Source organism: the organism of the source record quoted next, unplaced genomic scaffold, assembly GCF_019419815.1.
Source record: "Pyrus x bretschneideri cultivar Hongxiangsu unplaced genomic scaffold, Pyrus_bretschneideri_v1 Contig70, whole genome shotgun sequence".
In the NCBI taxonomy this organism is placed as follows: domain Eukaryota; kingdom Viridiplantae; phylum Streptophyta; class Magnoliopsida; order Rosales; family Rosaceae; genus Pyrus; species Pyrus x bretschneideri.
The window spans coordinates 2,084,550-2,109,708 of record NW_025999810.1 but is presented as its reverse complement, the minus strand read 5'-3'; the positions used below and the strand labels follow the sequence as shown (position 1 = coordinate 2,109,708).

General features: G+C 36.9%; 2 long non-coding RNA genes and 1 pseudogene across 3 annotated transcripts; 1 reads left to right on the top strand and 2 right to left on the bottom strand.

Moving 5' to 3' along the window:
- Window positions 1-2,427: 2,427 nt before the first annotated feature.
- Window positions 2,428-5,706, top strand: LOC125472655 (annotated as a pseudogene).
- A 34-nt stretch (window positions 5,707-5,740) lies between these two features.
- On the bottom strand, window positions 5,741-8,483 carry LOC103932308. Its single transcript, XR_007254560.1, has 2 exons — window positions 6,502-8,483; window positions 5,741-6,212 (listed from the first exon to the last, which is right to left on the bottom strand). It is a non-coding gene; the product is annotated as an uncharacterized LOC103932308 (long non-coding RNA).
- Window positions 8,484-11,877: 3,394 nt separating this feature from the next.
- On the bottom strand, window positions 11,878-24,594 carry LOC125472656. Of its 2 annotated transcripts, none has more exons than XR_007254562.1 (5): window positions 24,359-24,594; window positions 23,910-24,131; window positions 23,603-23,820; window positions 23,207-23,287; window positions 11,878-11,926 (listed from the first exon to the last, which is right to left on the bottom strand). It is a non-coding gene; the product is annotated as an uncharacterized LOC125472656 (long non-coding RNA). The 2 variants fall into 2 exon arrangements; XR_007254561.1 differs by lacking the exon at window positions 11,878-11,926 and adding an exon at window positions 22,326-22,910.
- Between the last annotated feature and the right edge of the window lie 565 nt (window positions 24,595-25,159).

Genomic DNA, 25,159 nt, shown 5'->3' with positions numbered 1-25,159 from the left:
TAGCGGATTGTCAATGCCCAATTGGCAACCCTATGGCTAGGAACGTTTTAGGAATGAACATAAAAGAAAGGTCTCAAAAATCTAACTTACTTAGATCACTTATCTCTTAGATCAAATACATTCCTTGGATTCCCTTATTGCTTAAACACAAGATACAATAAATAGTGATTAACAATAAGCTTTGCCCTCCATTAAACATATAAAAGTTTAATGCATTAAGTATTCCAAAAAGCTATTACATCAAATGAGTGGCTTTGTGGGCATACTTCCAACACTAGGGATACCATATGCTCGTACCAATTTCAAACTCCACATATTGAAACACATAACAATCAAGATAGAAGTCTAAGGGTTGTAACGGGGCTAAGGTATTGGCTAACAAAGAAAGGTAATACTTGTGAGTTCATTCGCACTTATTTCTCAAATCTTTTTCTTTTCTTTCTTTTTCACGTTTTTTTTTTATTTATTTTTTTTCTTGTTTCTTTTGTGCTTTTTCTTTCTTTGGCAACAAAACGTATGACCTCATAGAATTCCAACGAAAAACCTTCCCCCACACTTGTTTTTCTGCCAATTGTAGATGAAAGGGAATTCCCTCTAAGTCATGCTCCACTATTCTTTAAGAACAAGGGTATAGATAGTCCTATTCTAGGCTAGGTAAGGATAATGTGGGCTAACAAAGAAAATAGGTTAAATAAGGCTCAAAATGGTTAAACCTACAATACATATGCAAAGGGTAAGGCTTCTTGGCTTTGGTTTTTTAACTAACAACTTCATCTTGTTTTATGTTATGCACTCAATTTTTTGCTTTGAATGAAACAGGCATGAGTTCTAGTATTTGGATCTATAGTGATGAAAACGCATTCTAAGTAGCAACCAAGCAAAGATATAATGAGATCATGCATCGACTTTAGAAAACAAGAATATCACTGATTAATAACTCTCCAAACAAAGATTAAGCTCAAGTCTTTCAGGGTTGTAGCGTTAGTTTGAGTTCCTTCCTTCAAGCATGTTACAAAAACTGAGTTTTTTTCCTTTGTGATTACATGTGAATTCGTAAATGACAACTACAACTAAGCATAAACCAAAGAGCATATCAAACTTCCATCCATGTTTGTAACTTTCTTTAACAGTCATGCAATTAAAAACCAAATCCTCATCATTGTGTTGGAAGGTACCCTAAGACACAAACAAACATAAAAAACAACTCTAAAAATGCCTCTTTTTGGGTTTTTTCAAAACGTTTTTTGATTCTTTTTTTTTTTTTTAAAAATTTTCGGATTTTTTGTTCTAGGAAACATTAAAACACTTTGTGCCGCTATCAAATTATTCTTATCCAAGGTGTGGCAGATTCCTAGGGGAAAATGGTTAGTTGTTTGCATGATTTTAGGACTCCTTAAATCAGATGGGAAGTGGTTTAATGTGATAAGGAATCCCCCTTATAGCTGGACATAAGGTAAAATAGGATTAGGATAAGATAAGATTAGTTTGGATAAGGTTTTGATAAGATAATGTAATTTGGATAATGTTTACTTCTTTATAGCTGATTCCTTATCTTCCAAGTCTTAAATTAATTCTTCCAGATGTTAAGCACATTCCTAGCCTCTTTTGAACTTCAAAAACATCCATCCACCTTGCTCCATGCATGTGCTATCCATTTCAAGTGAAAAACTGCTCTAAAATGCTCCAAATTGCCTTTTCTTGCCACTTTTGCCATTTGAACCTACAAACACACGAAAATGGCTTAAAATACTCTAATAAATAAAAACTAACTTAGTAAATGCAAGGAAATAGGCTAACAAAGTTGCATAAATATGCTCCTATCAAATGGCCTCTAGTTTTGCACGTGAGGTGGCACGAGATTCGAATGGAAGGTTCCTGGCAGCTTGCAGATACAACATCAAGGTTCCATGTGTAGCAATGGTTGAGGCATTGGTTATTCTACATGGATGTGAGTTGGGTATCTCTTTAGGATGGACTTCAGTTATCATTGAGTCTGACTCGTTGAAATCAAAATTTCTTGCCTTAGGAATACACTGACAAAAAGGGGAGTCTTTCCAAGATTGTCGTTGGTCTTGGATCCCAATATCAGCCGATATGGCGGTTGACCAATTGGCGTTGCGTCGATGTAGGGAGATGTGCGACTTCATTTAGGTCAATCGATTTTATTTGGTTTAAGTTGTTTGCTTGCCTCTATATAGGCTTCCTCTGTAATTTCGGCATCTTTACCCTGGCAATGAAGTATCCGGTTCACCAAAAAAAAAATATATTATTGGTGTAGTTGCTCGGCCACGTGACACTAACAGTGTTTCAGCTCTTTATTTTTAGATCTTTACAAATACAGTAACATAAGGTCAAAAGCAATTGTGTCCCCAATGTCTCTGCCTTTTTCTAGTAAACTCTTTTTCCGTCTCTGTCTCTACTTTGGTGATGGCAATCAATAAGAGCTACTTGAAGATGATGACTGAACCGGACGCGGCCGATTTGATCAACAACGATTTCAAAGAGCTCGGTGCTGCTGTTAAGAAGCTTGCCAGCCACGCCGTCCGCCTCGGCAGCTTGGGATTTGGAACTTCTTTTCTCAAATGGGTTGCTTCTTTTGCTACAATGTATGTCATCTTTCTCCTTGTTTTGGACTGGATGCTATGTTTTATGGTTTGTTTTGGCGTTATCATAATTCACGATAACCAATATGTTTCTGGGTAATTGTGAGTTATTGGAGATGTAGGGTTTCCAAATCCTGTATTGAACCCCTTTTTTTTTTTCTTTTTGGTTTTCAATAATTTAGATCTCTTTATTTCTTTTTTTTTTCCCGTTATTTCACCAATTTTATGTTCATTTTTTTATGTTAATTTAGTTTGTTCTGTATTTTGTTAATTGTTCTTTGTGTGACAATTTAATTTTTCTTGTACTAATTTGAGAAAATATACATACGCTTAACTATTTGTTTATGTGCTTATTGTAGCTATCTATTGATCTTGGATCGAACAAACTAGAAATCGAACATTTTTACAGGGCTATTGATCCTAGGCCTGGCACTTCTTAACACGACCCGATAACCCGACACGACACGACACGAAATTAACAGGTGTTTAGGTTGACACGATAACGAATCGGGTCGTTATCGGATAACCCGATAAGCACCTGTTAAGATAATGGGTTGGTTCGGGTATACACGATAAGCAAAATATTAATTTTATAATTTTATAACCCTAAAAAAATATTATAATAATTATATATATTAATTTAACAATTTTATACCCCTAAAAACTATAATAATTACATATATATATTAAATTAAATATTAAAAATTGGTGACCACTGGATTAGCTTAAATATACATACCATTCAATTTCTTAAGTGTTATACGTACAAAATAAATAAATTTAAATCTACTTAATATACAACATTGAACTTGATGGGATACAAATTCTACAAAAAATCACAATTTAGCGGTTATTTTAACTTCGATTTTGATGATTTTTTACAGCTACACTCCTTGACCCTATACAAATACAATGAATGAACTCGATCTTCAATTTAAAATATTTACACTAGTGGATACCACAAAATCTTATGTTATACTTAATGAAAGTATGAATAAACTCTGAAGTGTTAGTGAATCTATTATTTTGATGGGATACACATTCTACGAAAGTAGTTTCAACGATCCAACCATCAAACTTGTTTGTATATACTTCAAGATCGCATACGCCAAAAATTGCAAAAAACAAACATTCAGAGATAAAGTAATGGGACAAAACTTTTTGATGATTATCAACGAAAAATCACGATTTAACGGTTATTTTAACTCTGCTTTTGATGAATTTTTACAACTACACTCCTTGACCCTATATGAATACAATGAATGAATTCGATCTTCAATTTAAAATATTTACCCTAGTGGATACCACAAAATCTTATGTTATACTTAATGAAAGTAAAAATAAACTCTAAGTGTTAGTGAATCTATCGTTTTGATGGGATACGCATTCTACGAAAATAATTTCAACGATCCAACCGTCAAACTTGTTTGTATATGCTTCAAGATCGTATATGCCAAAAATCGCAAAAAAACAAACATTCAAAGATCAAGTACCGGGACAAAACTTTTCAACGGTTATCAACGAAAATTCACGATTTAACGGTTATTTTAACTCTGATTTTGATGATTTTTTGACAGCTACACTCCTTGACCCTATATGAATACAATGAATGAATTCGATCTTCAATTTAAAATATTTACACTGGTGGATACCACAAAATCTTATGTTATAATGATCGATGAAAATTGAGGATTTTGTAAAAGGAATAACATGCCAAGCTTTGAGTTCCATTGGCAAGGTTTAAACTTTTGAGAAAGGCTTCATAACCTTGAAAACAAAAACTCTTTCATTTTGCATATCCTTGCACATTTAATATTTTGTAATAGACTAGGGTGTATGGATGTTTGTTTATTAGGCTCTTATTTTCATGTGTAGATGTAGTATTTAAACAATAAATGTGTTTTAATGTTTTGAAGTAATATATGTGGCAATGTGTGGTATGTGCAAATTTAAGAAAAAAAAAAAAAATTTCTTAACGGGTCATAGCCGGTCATAACGGGCGGGGTCGCTTTACCCCGGTATGTGCACATTTAAGGAAAAAAAAATACATTTTTCTTAGCAGGTCATAACGGGTCAGATCACTTTACCCGTCCTGTTAAGGACCCGTTAAGATAATAGGTGTGATACGATACGACTCGTTAAGATAACAGGTGTTACACGAAAACAACACGAACACGACAAACACGACCCGTTGCCAGGCCTAATTGATCCCCTACATTTTCTTCACCCTTCCTTCGATATTGTTCGACATCTTCAGGTGACTTTCTACACTGTGTGCAGCAGTTACATATTTCCTGTTATCTGTGTTTTCGGTCCGGTTTATTCCCTAAACCCTCCCTGATTATAGCTAAAAAATCTGTATTTTCTCAGGGGAGAAGTAAGAAAATGGATTGCTTTCGTTGGTGTTGTCTTACGGCTTTTCTTCCCTAAACGTTTCCCAGGTAAAATATTGTTTTAATTCCTAATGTGAGCATTACCACTACTTTAATCGCCGTTGGATGACTGATTTAACCAGTCTACTTGGGCAAATTTTGAAATTTAAACTCGTCCAACGGCAATTAATACAGTGATAATGCTGGTGAGCAAAATGGTTGTTACATTATCCTAATCCCATTCTGTTTACTGATTGTGGTCACAAACTGTGTGATGATAACCTCCAGAGTGGCTGGAATTGCCGGCAGCGTTGATTCTTCTTATAGTGGTTGCTCCTAGCTTATTTGCGGACACTCTGAGGGGCGACTGGATTGGTGTTGTAATGTCTTCTCGTCGCAGGTTATTTGCTTCAAGAACACATCCGGGCAGCCGGTGGGTTCAGAGATGCTTTCACCAAACCTGGCGGAATATCAAACACTGTTGGCATAATCATTTTGTTCGTCTACCCTGTTTGGGCAATTGTACTTTACATCTTATAGACTTTTACTACCATGCTTACCATCATGATTCATGTGGAGTGGTTTTGAGTTTCTACATTTTCACGGGTTCCTTTTTGTGTCATTCATTCGTGTAATCCTACAACAATTCATATTTTTGTTGTCTTTCCGTATGTATCGTATGGTTTGTAATCATCAAAACGTGAGCAAAAACCTTGTTGACGATACAGTTCATCTTTCTCACTTATCGAAAGTATATATGTTTATGGATAATCTAACTGAGCCTTTTTTTCCCGGGAAGTATTGGTCCCCTTTCTTCGGGCAAGGGTGGGTGTTATGCCTCCTACATAGATTGTTATCGAGAATAATCTCGTCTGATCGTATTCTATTTATTTTGCAAAGGAACTTAAATTTCCACCAAAAGAAGAAACAAATGTAAACTTAATTACAACCTTCAATCATGATTGCAACTCCTTATTTTCTTCTTTCCTTCTCTCCAAGATGAGGGAACACGCAAAGCGCCAACAGAAACACAAAGGTAGAACCAAACAGCAACCTTCAAGCTTCACTTCTGGAAAAAAAAAAAAAACATAATGCAGAATCTTCATCCTCATGGACCTTGGCCAGTCGGCCTTCATTATCTTCACCACCTTCGTTATCCCTGATACCTCTTCTTTGTGTGTTCATCCTCCGGCATTATTACATGGGCACCACAGCTTGCGGTCACACAACAAAGTTCCTGCAATTTAACAAATTGTTATTGCAGGTGGGAAGGTTAACAAAGTTGCTTCCTGATAGATCAAGTTTTTGCAATGTGGACATGCAATCAAGGTTCACATAGAAATCAGTGATATTCATAAACAGCATCCTCCCAAATAGCCTGGGAAACGCTAAGTTGCCTTCATCACAGCTTTCTACTTCTAATAAATTTCCTTCATCCAGATATATTACATACTAACACAGCAGCATACTGATCGAAGAAACGAAAGGTATCAAGCAAACTTCTTATGTTGTGGCCTATGACTTACTCATCTGTTTTTGTGAATCTGGTTCAGTTTGTTCTCACTTCTCTGTTTCCGTAGCATTGATAACTTTTATTCCCAACATAATCAAGCAACCGAATTACTGTTTGCTGCAGCCTAACTATTGCAATTAAGAAAGGGACATAAGTATTCAAATATTGCTCAGAAATCAATTGTGTTTTTGTTTTTATCAAGAGATTTTCTCAATACTGCTAATATATTGTGTCCATATGAATTTATATGATAACATGTATCAGAGTTATGTTGTAGGGATACATATATGTATGTGTGAGAGGGTATCAATACTACTTATACATGAAGGTAAGCCAATAAAACAAAAAGTAAAGGAACAACCAATCCACCCTTCAAACTTTTTCAACTTTGTTTCAAGGTAAGCCAAAATTGCCTTCGTTCCATCAATCCTTTTTCAGCTATTTATGTGTGTGTATAAATACATCATATCACCATGAATTGGGGGGGGGGGGGAGAGAGAGAGAGAGAGAGAGAGAGAGTGAGAGAGAGAGAGAGATCCCAATATGTTACCACTTACCACCACCGTACCAAACAATATGGAGTAGATTACCTATTCATGGCGATACACGCTACAACTTTACAAACCATCTGTATAGCAATTTGGTTCATAAGGTGATTAACCTTCATAGATGATAGTGAGCTTCCAAACGGAAAAGAAATATCACCATCAAAGTTTCTCAAAGCAATTGAGGAGTCAAGGACTTGAATCATTGTATTTTGTGAAAATTATGCATCCTTAACATGGTGTTTGAATGAACTTGCTAATATACGTGAGTGTAAATAATATTTAAAGCAACAAAAGATTTGATCAATTTTTCACAAGCTGAATCCCTTAGAAGTACCAGAATTTTCCTTTGATTTTTGTGCTTCCGTGATTCACCTTGTAAAAAATTTGCCAAACTTATCATTTCTTTGAAAATTCTTTACATTGAAGGATCTTACCAAGTTTATCCAAACACCATGTTCCGGATGCATAACTTTTCAGAAAATGCAATGATATATACAAGTCCTCGACTCCTCAAATGCTTGAGAAGCGTTGACGCTGATCGCTTTCTCTCTCCCCCTCTGTTGGTCATGACCAGATCGGATGGAAGAGCTTCTCTCAACATGTTTGCACTCTTTGGTGCTATGCACAAACTCTTGGCTTTGCACCCCGCACACTCATCTTTCTATAACTCCACACTTTATTGACATCGGCGGAGGCTTGCATTCTCAGGAGGATATTAAACAAATAAAGCTCCCAAACCATGCCAGGAGGTGGTAAACCTAACTTTCGCAAGGCAAGGATCGGACAGTCCTACCTACTAGCTTTAGCCAAAGTAGTTGTCGGCCTACTTTACTTTTCCTTTTTCCTTTTTCCTTTTTCCTTTTTCCTTTTTCTTTTTGGTTTTGGTTTTGGCTGGGATTCATTTATGGAAAAGCTTTGCCTAACAGACCTATAGAAAGCGTTGCTATTGGGTTAACAAAAACAAAACCATCATTTTTCTAGTTCTTACAAACTAGCCATTTCTCAATTTAGTTGTTGCAAGATAGTTTTTGTTCTAATATTTGTTCTTGGGGCAATGATATTGTACAAAATGACATATTTGCTCACATTTTCTAATAAATGGTCAGTTTTGTGTGTGCAAATGATGTTTATCATTATTCACAACCGAAAAAAAGAACATTATTGGTGTTCTTGTAATCCCATGAGACTCCTGTCTCATTTGCAATACTAGAATCATCAACCCTTCTCTAACCTGCAATCCTCATGTTGTTTCCAAATGCAAGAGCCTAGGTGTTAGGTCATCTCCAGTCATAGTGAGCTAAATAACTTAGGCTACGTTTAGCCTTCAAAAATATAATTTTTCAAAGAATATTGCAAGACTATTTTTTGTTTTCTTCTCGTCATACATTGCTTTATTTTTTGCCCTATTCGCATTTCGTTAATTTATATGTATTGAGCAAAAACTATGGTGCAAAACTCATACATTGACATTTGCATTTAATTTCCAAGGAAAAACAAGATGTGAATATGAACCAATTAATAGATTGCTTTGAGTTATAAAGCAAAAGAAAAAGAAGAAAAGAAAGAGGAATAGATGCTACGTAAACCCTTTAATTTTCTTTACGAAAAAAGAAAGGCAAATAAAAGGAAAAGGGAGATTCTGCGGTTGGCAGAATTGATAGGAGCATATTTATGCGACTTTGTTAACCTATTTCCTTGCATTTACTTAGTTAGTTTCTATTTATTATAGTGTTTTAAGTTATTTTCGTGTGTTTGTAGGTCTAAATGGTAAAGTTGGCAAGAAAAGTCAATTTGGAGCATTTTAGAGCAGTTTTGGACTTGGATTGGATAGCATGTGTATGGAGCATAATGGATGGACGGTTTTGGTGACAAATGATGCTAAAAATGTGCTACAAATCTGGAAGAATTAAATTAAGGCTTGGAAGACAAGGAATCAACTGAAAACAAGGAGATCTTATCCAACCTTATCCTATCTTATCCAATCTTATCTTATCTTATCCCATATTATCCAAACATTATCCTATTTAATCCAACATTATCTAAACTTATCTCTAGCTGCAACAGGAGTCCTTATCCTATTCTAAATACTTCCCATCTGATTCTTGGAGTCCTAATCCATTCAAACAACTCAATCCCTTTCCTTATTGGATTCAACCATTTTAATCCTATATATATGAAGTTCCTGCAGAGATTTAGGGACAACCATAGAGAGATAAATTCAGAGAAATTAAACACTTTATGCCGTAGCTTTGCAAGGAAGGAAGGAGAAGAAGAGCTTGGAGCCATGCCTGCCATCCAAGGCCTTTGGGATTGTTGGAGCGTTCCTAGGTGTATTCTAACCTTAGTTTTAGTCCAATGTTTGTTTTAATTTGGTTTTCAATTATGATGAACATGTGGAACTAATTTCTTTTTAGCTAGAGGTGGATTCAAAGCCATGAACATATATGTGATATGAATTGATTACATCTAGTTATTGTTTTGTAAAACATGAATGTGATTTACTTTTCTGTTTGATTGATAACTTATTCTTGTATGTTGATTAAGGGTGCACACTTAGTTTGCATGCATGAATTTGATGCTAAAATATAACGGAATTTCACCTAATAGTTATGAACTTATATTTATAAGTAGTGGAAGTCACTAGTCATGATTGTGTTAAGTAAATCCAGGATAGGAGTATCATGCAGTTCCTAGTTACGAATGTCTTGTCAATGCTTATGATTTTCATAGAACTTAATGATCTTTGATATGTATCTCTATCATGCAGTTCATATAGGAAACTTGATAAGAATAATTTGGTTGCGTCGCTGAGTCCAATTCAATGAATTTAGGAAAATTAGATGGTTAATTTGTGCAGTTCACGGTTAACTTGGAGCATTGTCATTCATGGTTTATTGGAATAATAACTGGGAATCGATTTGTATGCATATGTGTCATGTGTGGAGATGAACCCTCTAGCTAGTTTTTCACCCATAATTCACCCAATTTCGTACCAAACTTAATTCGTTTTTGCAATCTGCTTAGTTTTAGTTAAATTCGTCAAAGCAACCTCCATTGAGTATTTTGAGTCTTTTTAGTTTAAATTTCGTCCAAACTTCTTTCTAGTGCTTGTTTTGAGTCAATTTAATTTAGTTTTGTGTTATTTGAGTCAATTTAGTTTGTTTTGAGTTGTTTGAGTCTAGTTTTCTGTTTTTGAGTCTAATTAGTGTAGATTAGCATCCCTTCTAATCCCCAGCCTAAAACGATCCATACTTTCACATACTACAACTATAAAAAAATAACACACAAATGAAACCCTTTTTAGACAATTGTAGTATACGTAAGTAGGGATCGTTCTAGGCCAGGGATTAGAAGGGATGCTAATCAACACAAATGAGACTTAAAAACACAAAACTAGACTGTAATGACTCAAAACTGACTCAAAACAGTGCAAAACAAACAAATTGACTCAAAACATGAACTAAGGGGGAATTTGGACGATTTCTAGACTTGACTAAAAACACTAACCGGGGGGGGGGGGGGTTTGTTTGGACTGATTTTAAACTAAAACTAAGTAGGTTGCAGAAACAAAGTAAGGGTGGTAAGAAACTAAGGTAACTTAAAGGGGTGAAAAGCTAGCTAGAGGGTCATTCTCCACACAGGATACATATGCATACAAATCGATTTCCAGTTATTATTCCTATAAACCACGAATAACAATGCCCCAAATTAACCGTGAACTGCACAAATTGACTCTCAGATTTTCCTAAATTCATTGAATTGGACTCAACGATGCAACCAAATTATTCTTATCAAGTTCCCTACTTGAAATGCATAATAGAGATACATATCAAAGATCATTAAGTTCTGTGAAAATCATAAGCATTGACATGACATTCGTAACTATGAACTGCATGATACTCCTACTAGGAATTTACTTAACGCGATTGTGACTACCAACCTCCACTACTTGAAAATATAAGGTCATAACTATTAGGTGAAATTCCCTTATATTTTAGCATCGAATTCATGCATGCAAACTAAGTAGGCCTCCTTAATCAACATACAAGAATAAGTTATCAATCAAACAATTAAGTGAATTGCATTCACGATTTATGAAACAATAACTAGATGCAATCAATTCATATCACATATATGTTCATGGCTTTGAATTCACCTCTGGCTAAAACGAAATTAGTTCCACATGTTCATCATAACTAAAAACCAAATTAAAACAAACATTGGACTAAAACTAAGGATAGAATACACTTAGAAAAGCTCCAGCAATCCCAAAGGCTTTGGATGGCAGGCACGACTCCAAGCTCTCCTTCTTTACAAAGTTGTGGCACAAAGTGTTTAATTTCTCTGAATTTCTCTCTAAGGCTCTTCTCTCAATTATGCAGCAGATGTGGGTATTTATAGGGCTAGGGGGGCACGACAAGGTTGTGTTGGAGAAGGATTACACACTCCAATCCCACAAGGAAAAGGCTAATTACATGGCAGAAACCAGGGAGAATAAGGAAAGGGTGGTGCGGCACCTTTTTAGGCTTCTAGAATTCTGATATTAGGTGTTCTAATGTGAAAATAACTCCCCAATGCAACTGGAAAGAAGGTAGGATAGGATTAGGATATGATAAGATTAGTTTGGATAATGTTAGAGAAGATAAGATTGGATAAGGTTGAGATAAAACAAGACTGGAAAAGGTTTTGGATAATGTTCCTTCTCTTTAGCTGATTCCTTATCTTCTATGTCTTGAATTAATTTTTTCAACTTTTTAGCACATTCCTAGCCTCTTTTGATCTTCAAAAACGTCCATCCACCTCACTTCATGCATGTGTTATCCATTCCAAGCCCAAAACTGCTCTAAAATACTCCAAATTGCCTTTTCTTGCCACTTTTGCCATTTGGACCTATAAACACACCAAAATAGCTTAAAACACTCTAATAAATATAAACTAACTAAGTAAATGCAAGGAAATAGGCTAACAAAGTCGCATAAATATGCTCCTATCAGGTTTCCGACCAAGTCATCCTTTTGTTTGAGTCTATTTTGGTGTAGATAGTGTGTGATACATAACATAAGCATTGGAACCACACCTCCAATATGAATTGAATCGAAAGAACAGAGAATACTGGCAGCATCTGACAATGCCGATGAGGTTGATGGATTAACTGACAAATCGAAACTAAAATTAGAAAATGTTGTAGGCGTATTGGTTCACTACACAAATTAATGGGTAACATCATTTAATTATACGCTAAGCAATGTAGATTCAAGCATTTGTGGCTTTGAGATCAGAGATAAGGTATTTCTAAGAGGAATTGCTTTATTCAACCTCACCTAACCACACTAGATTCAAAGCAATCAATTACTTTAATGTCTTGCTTTGTTCCAAGTCTGCATTAGTTGCCTTCGCCAAAAAGGAGGATAATTACTTTCCTAAAGTCATGCATTCTTCCTTGGAAGGAAGGAAATAAAACAAATATACACTGGCTAGGAGTAAATACATATGGTTCATGTGGAAAAATAGTAAGAACTAACAAAGCACAAGTTTATGTGGTTCGGCAAATTAGCCTACGTCCATGGTATAGTTGATTAGCTAGTCTTATTGATCATAATTTGAAAAGTCCCCTAGGAACCCAACACATTTACACCACACAGCCACCTTAGATCATCTTCAAAAGAGATGTCAAATATATCAAATAGGACTCAAAGACATTTAGGTATTCTCTCCAAAGGAGATGCCATATGTGGTGTGGCAATTAAGTTATTTGACTCCTTACTTTATGATAGGAGCATATTCATGCGACTTAATTAGCTTGTTCTCGTGCATTTATGTTGTGTTTACTTATCTATTTCAGTGTTTAAGGCCACTTTTGTGTATTTTCAGATTATAAGGCCAAAGTGTGCAAGAAGATGCAAATTGGAGTCTTTTGGAGCGAATGAGGAATGAATGAGTTGAAGACTTGAAGAAACGACGAATTCCTACGCCAACGATGAATTCTTACCAAAACGAAGAATCCTACTCAAACAAGGCTTCCTATTTTAGGAAAGTTGACCCTAAGTTTCCCGTTTTGGTAACCTTTCCTAATTCTAAACGTCCATATTTTCTAGCCACTTTATAGGCCTCGTATGCACTTTAGGACACAAAACCAAGGCCCTAGCCCTATTTCCCTTCCTAGCCGCACCTTTATATTTATGTTTTAATTTCCTATTTTCGTAAGCCTTTGATTTAATTTTAAATAAGCTAGGGTTTATTTTCTAAAACCCTACATATTTTTACAACCAAGCCACCATTATTCTCACCAAAACCCGTGCAAAAACCATCCAGCCGCCACCATCTACATTTTGATTCCACACTTTTTCCATAACAGCCGCAGCAAGCCTTTCATTCCACCATTCTCCCATATTTTATTTTAGTCCAGCCGTGCAGCCAATATATCCCATAATTCCCCATTTAATTAGGGCAGCCTTCAAAAACAAAACTGCAGCCGCAACACCATATATAAAACAACAAACAGCCGCACCTATTCCATCTTCACGCAGCCACTTTATACCTTTCCTCCCATTATTGCCGTGACTTCCAGACACCAATTCCAGCCTTCCCCCATCTTCACGCAGCCACCAAGACCATTCCACACCATCTTACACCTTCCTACACCACCCATAACCAAACTGTCGCAGCAAGGAGAAGAGGAAAGAGGACTTAGACGCGCAGAAATTCAAGTGGATTCGTTGGGCGTTCTAGGTGTAATCCATCCTTTGTTCTTTATGTTTAAATTCAATTTTATTTCTCTTGTTGTGACCATGAGAGGCTAAATCCCCCTAGTTAGCTAGGGGGTGATTCGAAACCATGTTTATGCTTGCAATATGAATTGATTATTTTTGGTTGGAATTTCATGAATGGTGAATTCAATTTGTTTAACTGCTTGTTCGATAACTTATTTATGTATGTTGATTGAGAGTGCACGCTTAATTTTCATGCATGAATATGATGCTAGAGTATAAGTGAGTTTCACCTAATAGTTATGAACTTATATTCACAAGTAGTGGAGGTTGCTTATAAACAATCGCGTTAAATGAATTCTTGGCACTAGTTTCATGCTCATCATAGTAACGAATGCCTCGTCAACACTTATAGTTTTCATGATGCTTAATGATCTTTGATTGTATCTTTATTGTGCTTTTCACGTAAAGGACTTTTGGAGAATGTTTTGAATTGCGTTGCGCTAACCCATCCAATTCATTAACTTAAGGAGAACTTGACGGTTAATTTAAGCGGACCTAATTAACCCGGGGTATTGAGTTTCATAATTTATCGAAAGACCAACTGAAAATCATTTTGTATGCAAGTGTAACATGTGTGGAGAAGAACCTTCTAGCTAGCATTCATCCATATTTTCATCACATTCATATTTACATTCTGCCTTTAAATTACAATCGTTGCATTTAGTTTAATTTCGTCAACACCTCAATCCCCCTTTACTTTAGTGTCCAATTTAGTTAGAAAGTGTCTTAGTTTGTGTTTATAAGCGTTTTGTATTCTTTGAGTCTTTTGATTTGTTTTAGTATTTTATTGTTTAGTTTTACATTCTTTGAGTCTAGTTTAGTGTTTTTAACGTTTGTTTTACGTTTTTGAGTCAGTTTCCAAGTGATTTAGTAATCCCTCCTAATCCCCGGTCTAGAACGATCCCTACTTGCATCTTTACTACAATTGTCACAAGAGGGTTTTAATTTGTGTGCTTACTTAGTTCGCATCACTTTATAGCATTTTTTTTTTTACAGAAAAAAAGGAGTCCAATATATTTAATTTAATTTTCTTAATTTTTAGGTCCCATTGACAACCAATAGAATTAAAACTTAAAATCAATTTCAATTATTTTTAATAGCTAATGTAACCATGGAGCCCAATGTAATAATAAAATAAATATTTGACACATTGTTGACCCTAAAATTTACAAAGCCTACGTGGCGCGCAGGCCGAGTAACTAATGAGCTAACTACGTCCTTCGGTTGATACAAAGCGTGCCAACTCGTCGGTCGAGGAGTAAAATTTGTTGATATTTCGTTGAGCGTGTTGCTGACTTCTTGATTTTGCAACTGCAGCCGAGGAAGGAACAAGTCTCGGCCTTTGGATTCTCGAGCTTGAAGACAAGGCTGCTAATCTGCGAAGTTCACGAATCATCGGCGCCGGATTCAGTCACAGTGATTATATTTATGAGAGTATAAACACGTCGAATCGACACCAAACTATATGGACACAAGTACTCAAAGATGACGTATGTCTTGATGGTAAATGTGGTTCAACCGTCAGAATGCCGAACTCTGAAACTCACTTGTGAGTATCCAATCATAAAATTACTCAGCGTTCAATGTGCCGAATGTCGTAACTCGTAACACCTTACTTCGTCGAGAATGCTAATAAGGTGACCTCTGCCAATAAGGATTCGGAAACCCTTCTTGACCGAGACTTGGATAGGTAACCAGTCGGCCTCTGAAGGAAGATTTGTGAAAAACAAGTTCATTTGAGCAACATCAACAACATGCAATTAACAATTAAAAGGCGGAATCATGTTTATATGCACTCAAAAACAAAACTTAACCCATGAACTTTAAAGCCTAGTAGATAGGTGAACCAAGACTCAACTCAAAACAAAGTGAGTTGAGAAATCAATACCTTTGTAGATTCCTCTTTGCATAAGCAAAGGCTAATCACCCAAAGAGAGGGCCTTCATTCCTTGCATCTTAGATCCATGGATTTGGATGGATGAAAAGGTTTCTCCAAGTTCCCAAAATTGAGAACCTCTAATGATTCATCACCAAGGCATAATGAAGAAGAAATGAGTGACCTTGGAGGAGTTTGATTGCTAGATGATCCCTCCAAGGTGGCCGAAATTTTAGAGAGAAAGGAGAGCTTGTGTTCTCATCCTTTCCCCAAAAATTACCATTTTTCAATTTTAGGCTATAAAGTCCTTTATATAGTCCCTTCAAATAAGTGACCTAATGGACCAAAAGCCCTATTCTTCTAACATGGCCGGCCTATAGGGTTTATTGGGCTTTCAAGCCCTTTGTTTATTCAAGTTGTCATACAACTTGAGTTAATGGGCTTGACATTCAAATCCCATTGGGCCTTGCGGCCCAAAACTAACCCGAGGTCTTTAACGAACTTATTCGTTTGATTAATTAACATATTAATTAATCCTAGCCTTAGATAAATAATTAAACCATTTAATTATTCTTACTCATCTCCGTTGTTTCTTCAAACTCTACCTTACTCGGTGAACGATCCATTAGGTTCCTTTTAGCGAGGCAGTGGGCGATTAAAAACTCTTTCTAATCGATTGTGAATTGAAACTTACTTTCAATTCTCCCGTTAGTGATTATACACGTTTAGGGCTTCCACAAACCATGGTTGACGCCTAGCAGCATGTCATGGTTACCCAAGCTAATCAGAAGAGGTGGAGAACCTATTCAGTTTTAGGATTACAAATGCAATACGGTCTTTCTCTAATACAATACTCTTGACCACATTGTTTGGTTTGATAGTTTATTCATGTCTACTATCCAATGTGAATCTTGTACTTATATGATTACCTTGAATGTGATCTGGAACGCATTCCAACATCTCATTCATACTCTGGCCAGAGATTCTAAATCATATCATAGAGTATTCTCCCTCAAACAGTTTGAAGGTTAGAGATCCCTTGTTGCGCATTCACTTGCCTCCATGGCTAAGTGGCTTAACCCCGACGATGCCGTGGACACCCTGATAGAGTGACTTTGACATAATCAAAGATCAAGTACCTAACCACAAAACAGCTGTGATGCCTCAGGTCAAATGACTACTTTGTATTATCCCAACCATGAGTTCTCATGTGACATGAATATGAGAACTCCTCGTTGATCGTGTTCAGTGAACTCATTCTCTATTGAGCACCTACATGCTTGTCTTGGTGTCATTCACACCAATGACTCGAGACTAGTCACTCTCCCTGAGAGAAGACACAGCACGTACTGATCGTAACGGACTGTCAATGCCCAATTGGCAATCCTATGATCAGGAACGTTTAGGATGTGTCTACGAAAGAATGGTCTCATGAATCTAACTTCTTTAGATCGCATTCTCCCAATCACATATTCCTTGGACTTATCGTTTAAGCATATAACATTTATATGAGACGGCTCAAACAATAATGTTTGCCCTTAATATTAAACTAGATTAGTTTAACATGTGAAATGTCCATAAAGTATCATCATATGATTGGTTTTAGGGCACATTTCCAACAGCCTCGATGCAGTGCTGTTTATCCAAACTAAAAGTGCTCCTTGGTCGATTGATTCTATGGCAACAGTGTTGTTTATCCAAACTGAAGATGTGTTAGCGGAAAAAGAAAATGAAAAATCTCAAGTTTGTTTGAGAGGTTTGCGTAGGGTAATTGTGTGTTGAATTGGAGAGACTTTAATTGCGCACACCGTTCTCTATTTATAGCAGCAAGAACAAATCCTAACCACACTCGAACTAGGACTCCTTACCCCAATCCATCTTATCTCAGTCAATCCCCCTTCTATTAGGATTTTGAATTCAACCTCTTATTAGGCCACATTCACTTCCACTTTTCAATATCTTTATCTGCCTGAGAATCCTTACTGCATCAGGACTTAACCTCTTCATTCATCCGCTTCACAATAGGGCCCACAACTTCCTATTCATCTGGAATATTCTTTTCCCAAACAGGACTTGTCCGACCTTAGTTAGGTGGCCCATGAACCGGCTGGTTTGTAGCAATCCTCGAGCAGAACTTTTGGGACAAGAACAATTCCATACTCGCCCCAGCCTAATAATTTTAGGTCCAAACACACATCAATTGCAAAAGAAGGAGATTTAACATTTGTATTCAATTGGCCACATTAGCCATCAAATAAAGTTTACACATATTATATTTGACATCTCTTTTAGATATGCTCTTATAAATGTAATCAAAGAACAATATAATTATTCCAACACTTCCTCTCAAGCTAATGCAAGAATATTGAAGTAGACAAGCTTGAAGAGAAAGTTTTGAAATTGAGTCTTAAATAGGCATTTGGTTAAGATGTCAGCCAGCTGCTCCCTACTTTTAACAAACATCATTTGGGTGGTATTGTCTTGAACATTTTCCTAAACAAAATGACAATTAACTTCAATGTATGTGGTTTTTTCCTGGAATATAGTAGTAGAGGCAATGTGTATGGGAGCTTGACTATCGCAGAATAATTTCATGGGTTGTGGTGAACCAAATCCCAAGTCATTAAGAAGAGCTCGAAACCATATTAACTTATTGGTTTTAAACGATATCTCTATATTAAGCTTCCGCACTTGAACGAGCAACTACATTTTATTTCTTACTCTTCGAAGTGACTAGATTTTCTCTGACAAATGTACAATATCAAGTAGTGGACTTCCTATCTGCTTTACAGCCCATCCAATTGGCATCGTTGTATCCAACTATCTCATTATGTCATTCTTTTTCATCATCACACCTTGTTCTAGAGAACCTTTTAGATATCGTAGAATTCTTCTGACTGCCTGCAAATGGTTAGTTCTTGGAGCATGCATATGTTGACTCTCTAAGCTAACAACATACGTTATGTTTGGGGCGAGTGATTGTGAGATAAATAAGCCTCCCAACCAGTCTTTGATAATGCCCAACATCATAATTTGCTTTCCAGTTTCTTGAAGATGAGCTATCATACAATTCATTTGATTAAGAAACAATCACTTTTCGAAGAAGCCATTTCAATGCCAAGGAAGTATTCTAGAACACCCAAATCTTTATTGAAAACTTCTTAAGAGAGAAAAGACTTGAGCTTCTTTATTTCATCCATGTTACTTCAAGTGATAATAATATCATCAATATAAATCAAACAACAAGCTTTCCAAATGGTCATGCCTTAACAAACAAAGAAGAATCAGCATAGCTACTCTTGAAACCTATACTTTCGAGAACTGAGCTAAGCTTCGTATACCAGGCCCTTGGAGATTGCTTAAGAGCATAAAGTGCTTTATTTAATTTGCAAAACCATACCTTTTTATATTCTTGAGGATGCCCTTGAGGAATGCACATATTGACTACAATATACAGAAGCACTCGAACTATGTTCATCTTAATTTGCAACTGGAATATAGGTTTCGTTATAATCTACTCAATAGGTTTGAGTGAAAACTTTGGTGATTAGCCTTGCCTTATGTCTTTCGATCGAACCATCACTATTGAATTTAGTCCTGTAAACTCATCTACAAGCAACAGGTTTCTTTCCTTTTGGTAATTTGACAATACTCGTAGGGAAGGAAAAACGAGCAGTTTACTTTCATCGCATTCCTCCACACTGGTTGAGTAGAGGCTTCTTGAAAGGATTTAGGTCCAAATGCCTTTGAAATGCTGCTTAGAAAAGCATAATGTGATGAAGAAACATTTTCATGGGACATGTAATTTTGAATTGGATACCTAGCCTTCATGATTATGAGTTGAATGATAATTTTCTGCTGCAATTTTAGAATATCATGAGATAAATTTGATGTACTGGAATTGTTGATGTTTATACCGATTGATCATGGAAGAAAAATTTTGATATGCTTGCGAAAAGTAAGATAAGTAAAAAAAAGTTGGCAAAGGTACCTAATCAACAATTGGACGATGTACTTGATCAACAAAGAGCTCCCCTGAAATTTAGCTCCAAACTGTTTGTCAAAGAATACCTTTGTTTCAAAATTGAACATACGAGAGATTAGTATTTTCCTTGTTTTAGGATCATAACACTTGTACCCCTTCTTTTTTTTTCTTTTTTTTTTTTTTTTAAAGAATATCCATGAAATACAAACTTTACAGCTTGAGGATCAAATTTATCTCGATGAGGAGCTTGAACATGAATAAAGCATGTACATCCAAAAACACAAATGCAAGATATTCATCTTTTGTTTTTAAGAACTTCAGAGGGTGACTTGGAGCCAAGAGTACGAGTTGGAAGTCTATTACTTAGGTATATAGTAGTAAAACTCCATGCGACCAAAACTTCTTGGGAACATTCATTTGAAACGTGAGTTTTTTTCAAGAAGAACCCCATTTTTTTCTCTCCACCACACCATTTTGTTAGGGTGTACCCAAACAACTCGTTCAACGTACGATGCCTTGATCAATTAAAAAACCTGAAAATAAACTTGTCATAAACTCAGTGCCATTATCAGATCAGAACACCTTGAATCGAGTACCAAATTGATTCACAATTTCCTTACAAAAAATCTTTTGAAGCATGATAGAACCTCACTCATAGAATCAAGTATCAAATTGGCTCGAGAAAAGTCATCAACAAAGGAACAGAATACCTAAAACCATTGTGAGATTCTAAGAGCACTTTCAGTGTAAAAAGGACCTCATGGGCAATAGGCAACACAATCCATCCCTAAGTTGAATAGCCCAGGCAATTCGTATTAAAATATTAGTATTTTTTAATTTTTATGTTATAAAATAATAAAAGATAACTGTATTTTTGTCACATCCCGGCCGGGGCGCACCACTTCCCGAGCCCGCTCCACCACCGTAGCATGATATTGTCCGCTTTGGGCCCCGACCACGCCCTCACGGTTTTGTTTCTGGGAACTCACACGAGAACTTCCCGATGGGTCACCCATCCTGGGAGTGCTCTCGTGCGCTACTCGCTTAACTTCGGAGTTCCCATGGAACCCGAAGCCAGTGAGCTCCTAAAAGGCCTCGTGCTAGGTATGGATGGGAATATACATTTAAGGATCACCCCTGGGCGATGTGGGATGTCACAATCCACCCCCCTTAGGGGCCCGACGTCCTCGTCGGCACACTCGCGACCAGGGTTAGGCTCTGATACCAAATTGTCACATCCTGGCCCGGGCGGAACCACTTCCCGGGCCCACTCCACCACCGTAGCACGATATTGTCCGCTTTGGGCTTACCATTCCCTCACGGTTTTGTTTTTGGGAACTCACGAGCAACTTCCCAGTGGGTCACCCATCCTGGGATTGCTCTAGCCTCCTTCTCGCTTAACTTCGGAGTTCCTACGGAACCCGAAGCCAGTGAGCTCCCAAAAGGCCTCGTGCTAGGTATGGATGGGAATATACATTTAAGGATCACCCCTGGGCGATGTGGGATGTCACAATTTTTAATTTCGGATAATAATAAAAAAATTAGTTGAAAGTATTCAAAAATATTGAAATGTAGTGTAAAGTGAAAGAACATGGTTAAATATTTATAGAAAAAATTATAATTTTTTATATTTTTAATTAGTTTTTTATATTTTTTAATAATTTCTATAATTTTTTAACACTACTACATAAAATAGTTTTGGCGACGAAATAGAAATCGCAATCATCGCACATACCTGTAAGTGCGATGAAATAGAACTCCTTGCATGAGTTTAAAGGGACAAAGATGTTCGTGGCGCAAGATAGAGCAACGAAGGTGTCTTTCGTCGCCAATACTTTTATGGGCCAAAGCTCTCCTTATCGCAAGATTGTACTTTGTTTTCGCGTTTGTTAATAGGATTATTTTGTCGGGCAAACCATTGTTAATTTTTTTTTTAAATAAAATTATATATAAACTAAATTTTAAACAAAATAATTTTGTTTGGTTAAATTGAATTAGGAACAGTAATTGATAAAAAAAAATATTAATTAAAAATATATGTGAAAATGTACGTACAAGCTAGGAAATTTTTTAAAAGTATGAATGTTGTCACATCCCGGCTCGGGGGGCACCACTTCCCGGGCCCGCTCCACTACCATAGCACGATATTGTCCGCTTTGGGCCCCGACCACGCCCTCACGGTTTTGTTTCTGGGAACTCACACGAGAACTTCCCGATGGGTCACCCATCCTGGGAATGCTCTAGTGCGCTACTCGCTTAACTTCGGAGTTCCTATGGAACCCGAAGCCAGTGAGCTCCCAAAAGGCCTCGTGCTAGGTAGAGATGGGAATATATATTTAAGGATCATTCCCCTTGGCGATGTGGGATGTCACAATCCACCCCCCTTAGGGGCCCGACGTCCTCGTCGGCACACACGCGGCCAGGGTTAGGCTCTGATACCAAATTGTCACATCCCGGCCCGAGGGGCACCACTTCCCGGGCCCGCTCCACTACCATAGCACGATATTGTCCGCTTTGGGCCCTGACCACGCCCTCACGGTTTTGTTTCTGGGAACTCACACGAGAACTTCCCGATGGGTCACCCATCCTGGGATGCTCTCGTACGCTACTCGCTTAACTTCGGAGTTCCTATGGAACCCGAAGCCAGTGAGCTCCCAAAAGGCCTCGTGCTAGGTAGAGATGGGAATATATATTTAAGGATCATTCCCCTGGGCGATGTGGGATGTCACAAATGTTTAATTAAAAAAAAAATAAAAAAGTTCTCAGAGTCAGCTCCGGCAGTCGGTTGTGCTGGGTCGAGGGTCTAGTTGGTAGAAGGTGTAGTAGGAGGAGGTGTAGCAGCGGGGATGTCGAAGCCTCCCCTCAAAAGTGCGGTGATGATCTGGGCCATCCTAGACTCTTGGGTAGTAATATGAGCATGCTGGGTGGCGATATGGGTAATCTGCATCGCAATGTGCTGATTTTGGGCCGTCACCTGTCACTGGAATTCCTCTACTTGCTCCGTCAATGATGCAACCTGTCCTGAGGTGGAGGTGGAAGAGGAGGCTCCTGTCTCATGATGGCGGGGATTTCCCATGCCCCGATACATCTTCGCCAGCCTAAGACCTAGTTTCTGGTCGAGGGTATCTATCATGATACAGAGACCCACATCCTTAAGGGGGGCAACTCCTTCACCAAGGTGTCAAGGGGAAGTTGGGAAGCCACTTCCTCGAGGACAGCCTGACTCCTTTCAACCATAGTAGCCTATAATTATAAAGGGAGTTTTAACGAAAAGCCCATGGTACTATTCAATTTAACGAAAAACCATATTTTTACACTAAAAAGTCAATCCTGATACTATTCACTTTAGCCTTTATTTTGTCCTTATCATTAAAACTCAAAGTTTTCAAGCTCTTTTCATTAGTTTTCCTAATTATAAAAGCAAGTTAATTAATATTTATATAACACTTATTTAAAATGAATAGGAATTATATTAATATTTATATAACACTTATTTAAAATGAATAAGAATTATAAATTTAAAAATTACAAAAACTTACATGGAGCTCCTTCGTCAACTCATCACCAGGCGGCACGTACACCTTCTTGAACGTGTCAATCTTAGGAAACTTCGACCCTGTCTGCTTTAAAAATTAATAAAGACACGAGTTATTAGTTGTGTAATTTAGAGTAAGAGTAATAATTTTTTAATTTTTTTTAAATGTGGTCATCCGACGTCGCTCCTTCATCTTGTATGAGAAGCGTCGGGAGCCGAAGTGGTGAATAAGCTTCTTCTTCGACCTATTTATTGTGTTGGCCTTGGCTCTTTTATGTTAAAAAGAAATGAACCGTACTAGTGCCGATATTAATTATAAAGTATTCAAATAAATTAATAAATGGAATTAAAGTATTGATAAAATATTATTAATCTAAAATAATTTATATAATTCACTTACCAAGTATTTTTCGTCCTGAAAATGGGTGCAAAGCCAAGCCCAATTTTTAGGGTGCTTCACCAACTCTATGTGGCACCCATGTGCTAAGCGATAGCTGGATCGTCGAATTTTTGGAAATACTTGTGGAGGTCACTCTTTCACTAAGTGAACCTGCCAGTGAAAAGTTCCTGGATTTATTTGGTTTGATTGGCATCAAGGTCCTCAAGCTCATAGGGATGCTGAGAATAAGATAAAAATTAATCAAACTTAACAATTATTAATTTTCACAATTTACTTAAAAGATAATGAAACAATAGACTTTGCTAACTGATTGCTCATGAAGAATGGCGTCCTTAGTCTTATGGGGACAAGTCTCCAAGACTTCCACTACATGGGGCAATGGCAATGCACATTGGAGCCAATATTGTGGACCAAATGGTTGTGCTACTCGTTTGTTGATGCCTCCCGATGTCGAGCATCCCACGTAATCTTTATACGCTCTTGGGTGGTACGGGTGAGCTGTGAGGTGCCCATGAGTCTACATGGGCCCCTAGTGTTTTTACGAGCAGTAAAAATGAAATAAGTTACTGTAAAAACAAATTAAATAATCTACAAAAAATTCGACAAAATTTTCCCTAAAATTACAACATTTCCCAAAACCTACAAACAAATATACAATACAACCAACACAAGTACCCAACAATTCACACATAAAGGAATCAAATAATAGTATATTAAATTTATTAAATTAAATTTTTTCACAAAAAGATGTATTACATGTGTTGGCTCCCTCTCCATCTACGGTGGAAGTCGAAGCAGACACCTCTCCCTCGTCAGTTATCCGGGCCCATCGATGAGTCCGACAGGCACTTAGTGATGTGTTATAAACTAGCACTCAAATTAAACCCTCTTATTGACAATTGTAGTAAAGATGTAAGTAGGGATCGTTCTAGGCTGGGGATTAGGAAGGATTTCTAATCTACTTAAAACTGACTCAAAAACATAAAACTAGGCTTGAAAACACTTAACTAGACTCAAAGAACTCAAAACAAACTAAAAAGACTAAAAATAGCTCAAAACAATCAAAAAGACTCAAAACAGACACTAAGACTTACTTTGGACGAATTCTAACTTAACTTTGACACAAAACACTAAAGGAAACAAACTAAAACAAGTTCTAACTAAGTAAAACACAAAATATTAAGAGGGGGGGATTGGTTTTGACAAATTTAAAGTAAAACAAACAGATTTAAAGACTTAGACAACTTTGGACGAAATTAGGTGAATTTATGGGTGATAAGCTAGCTAGAGGGTCCTTCTCCACACATGACACACTTGCATACAAATTGATTTCCTGTTGCTTTTTCAATAAACCATGAACCTCAACACCCCAGATTAACCGTGAACAGCACTAATTAACCCTCAGATTTTCCTTAAGTCATTGAATTGGATGGAATACGCATCGGCAACCAAATTATTCTTCAATAGTTCCCTACATAAACAGCATAATAGAGATACAATCAAAGATCATTAAGCTTTGTGAAAATCATAAGCATTGACAAGGCATTCGTAACTATG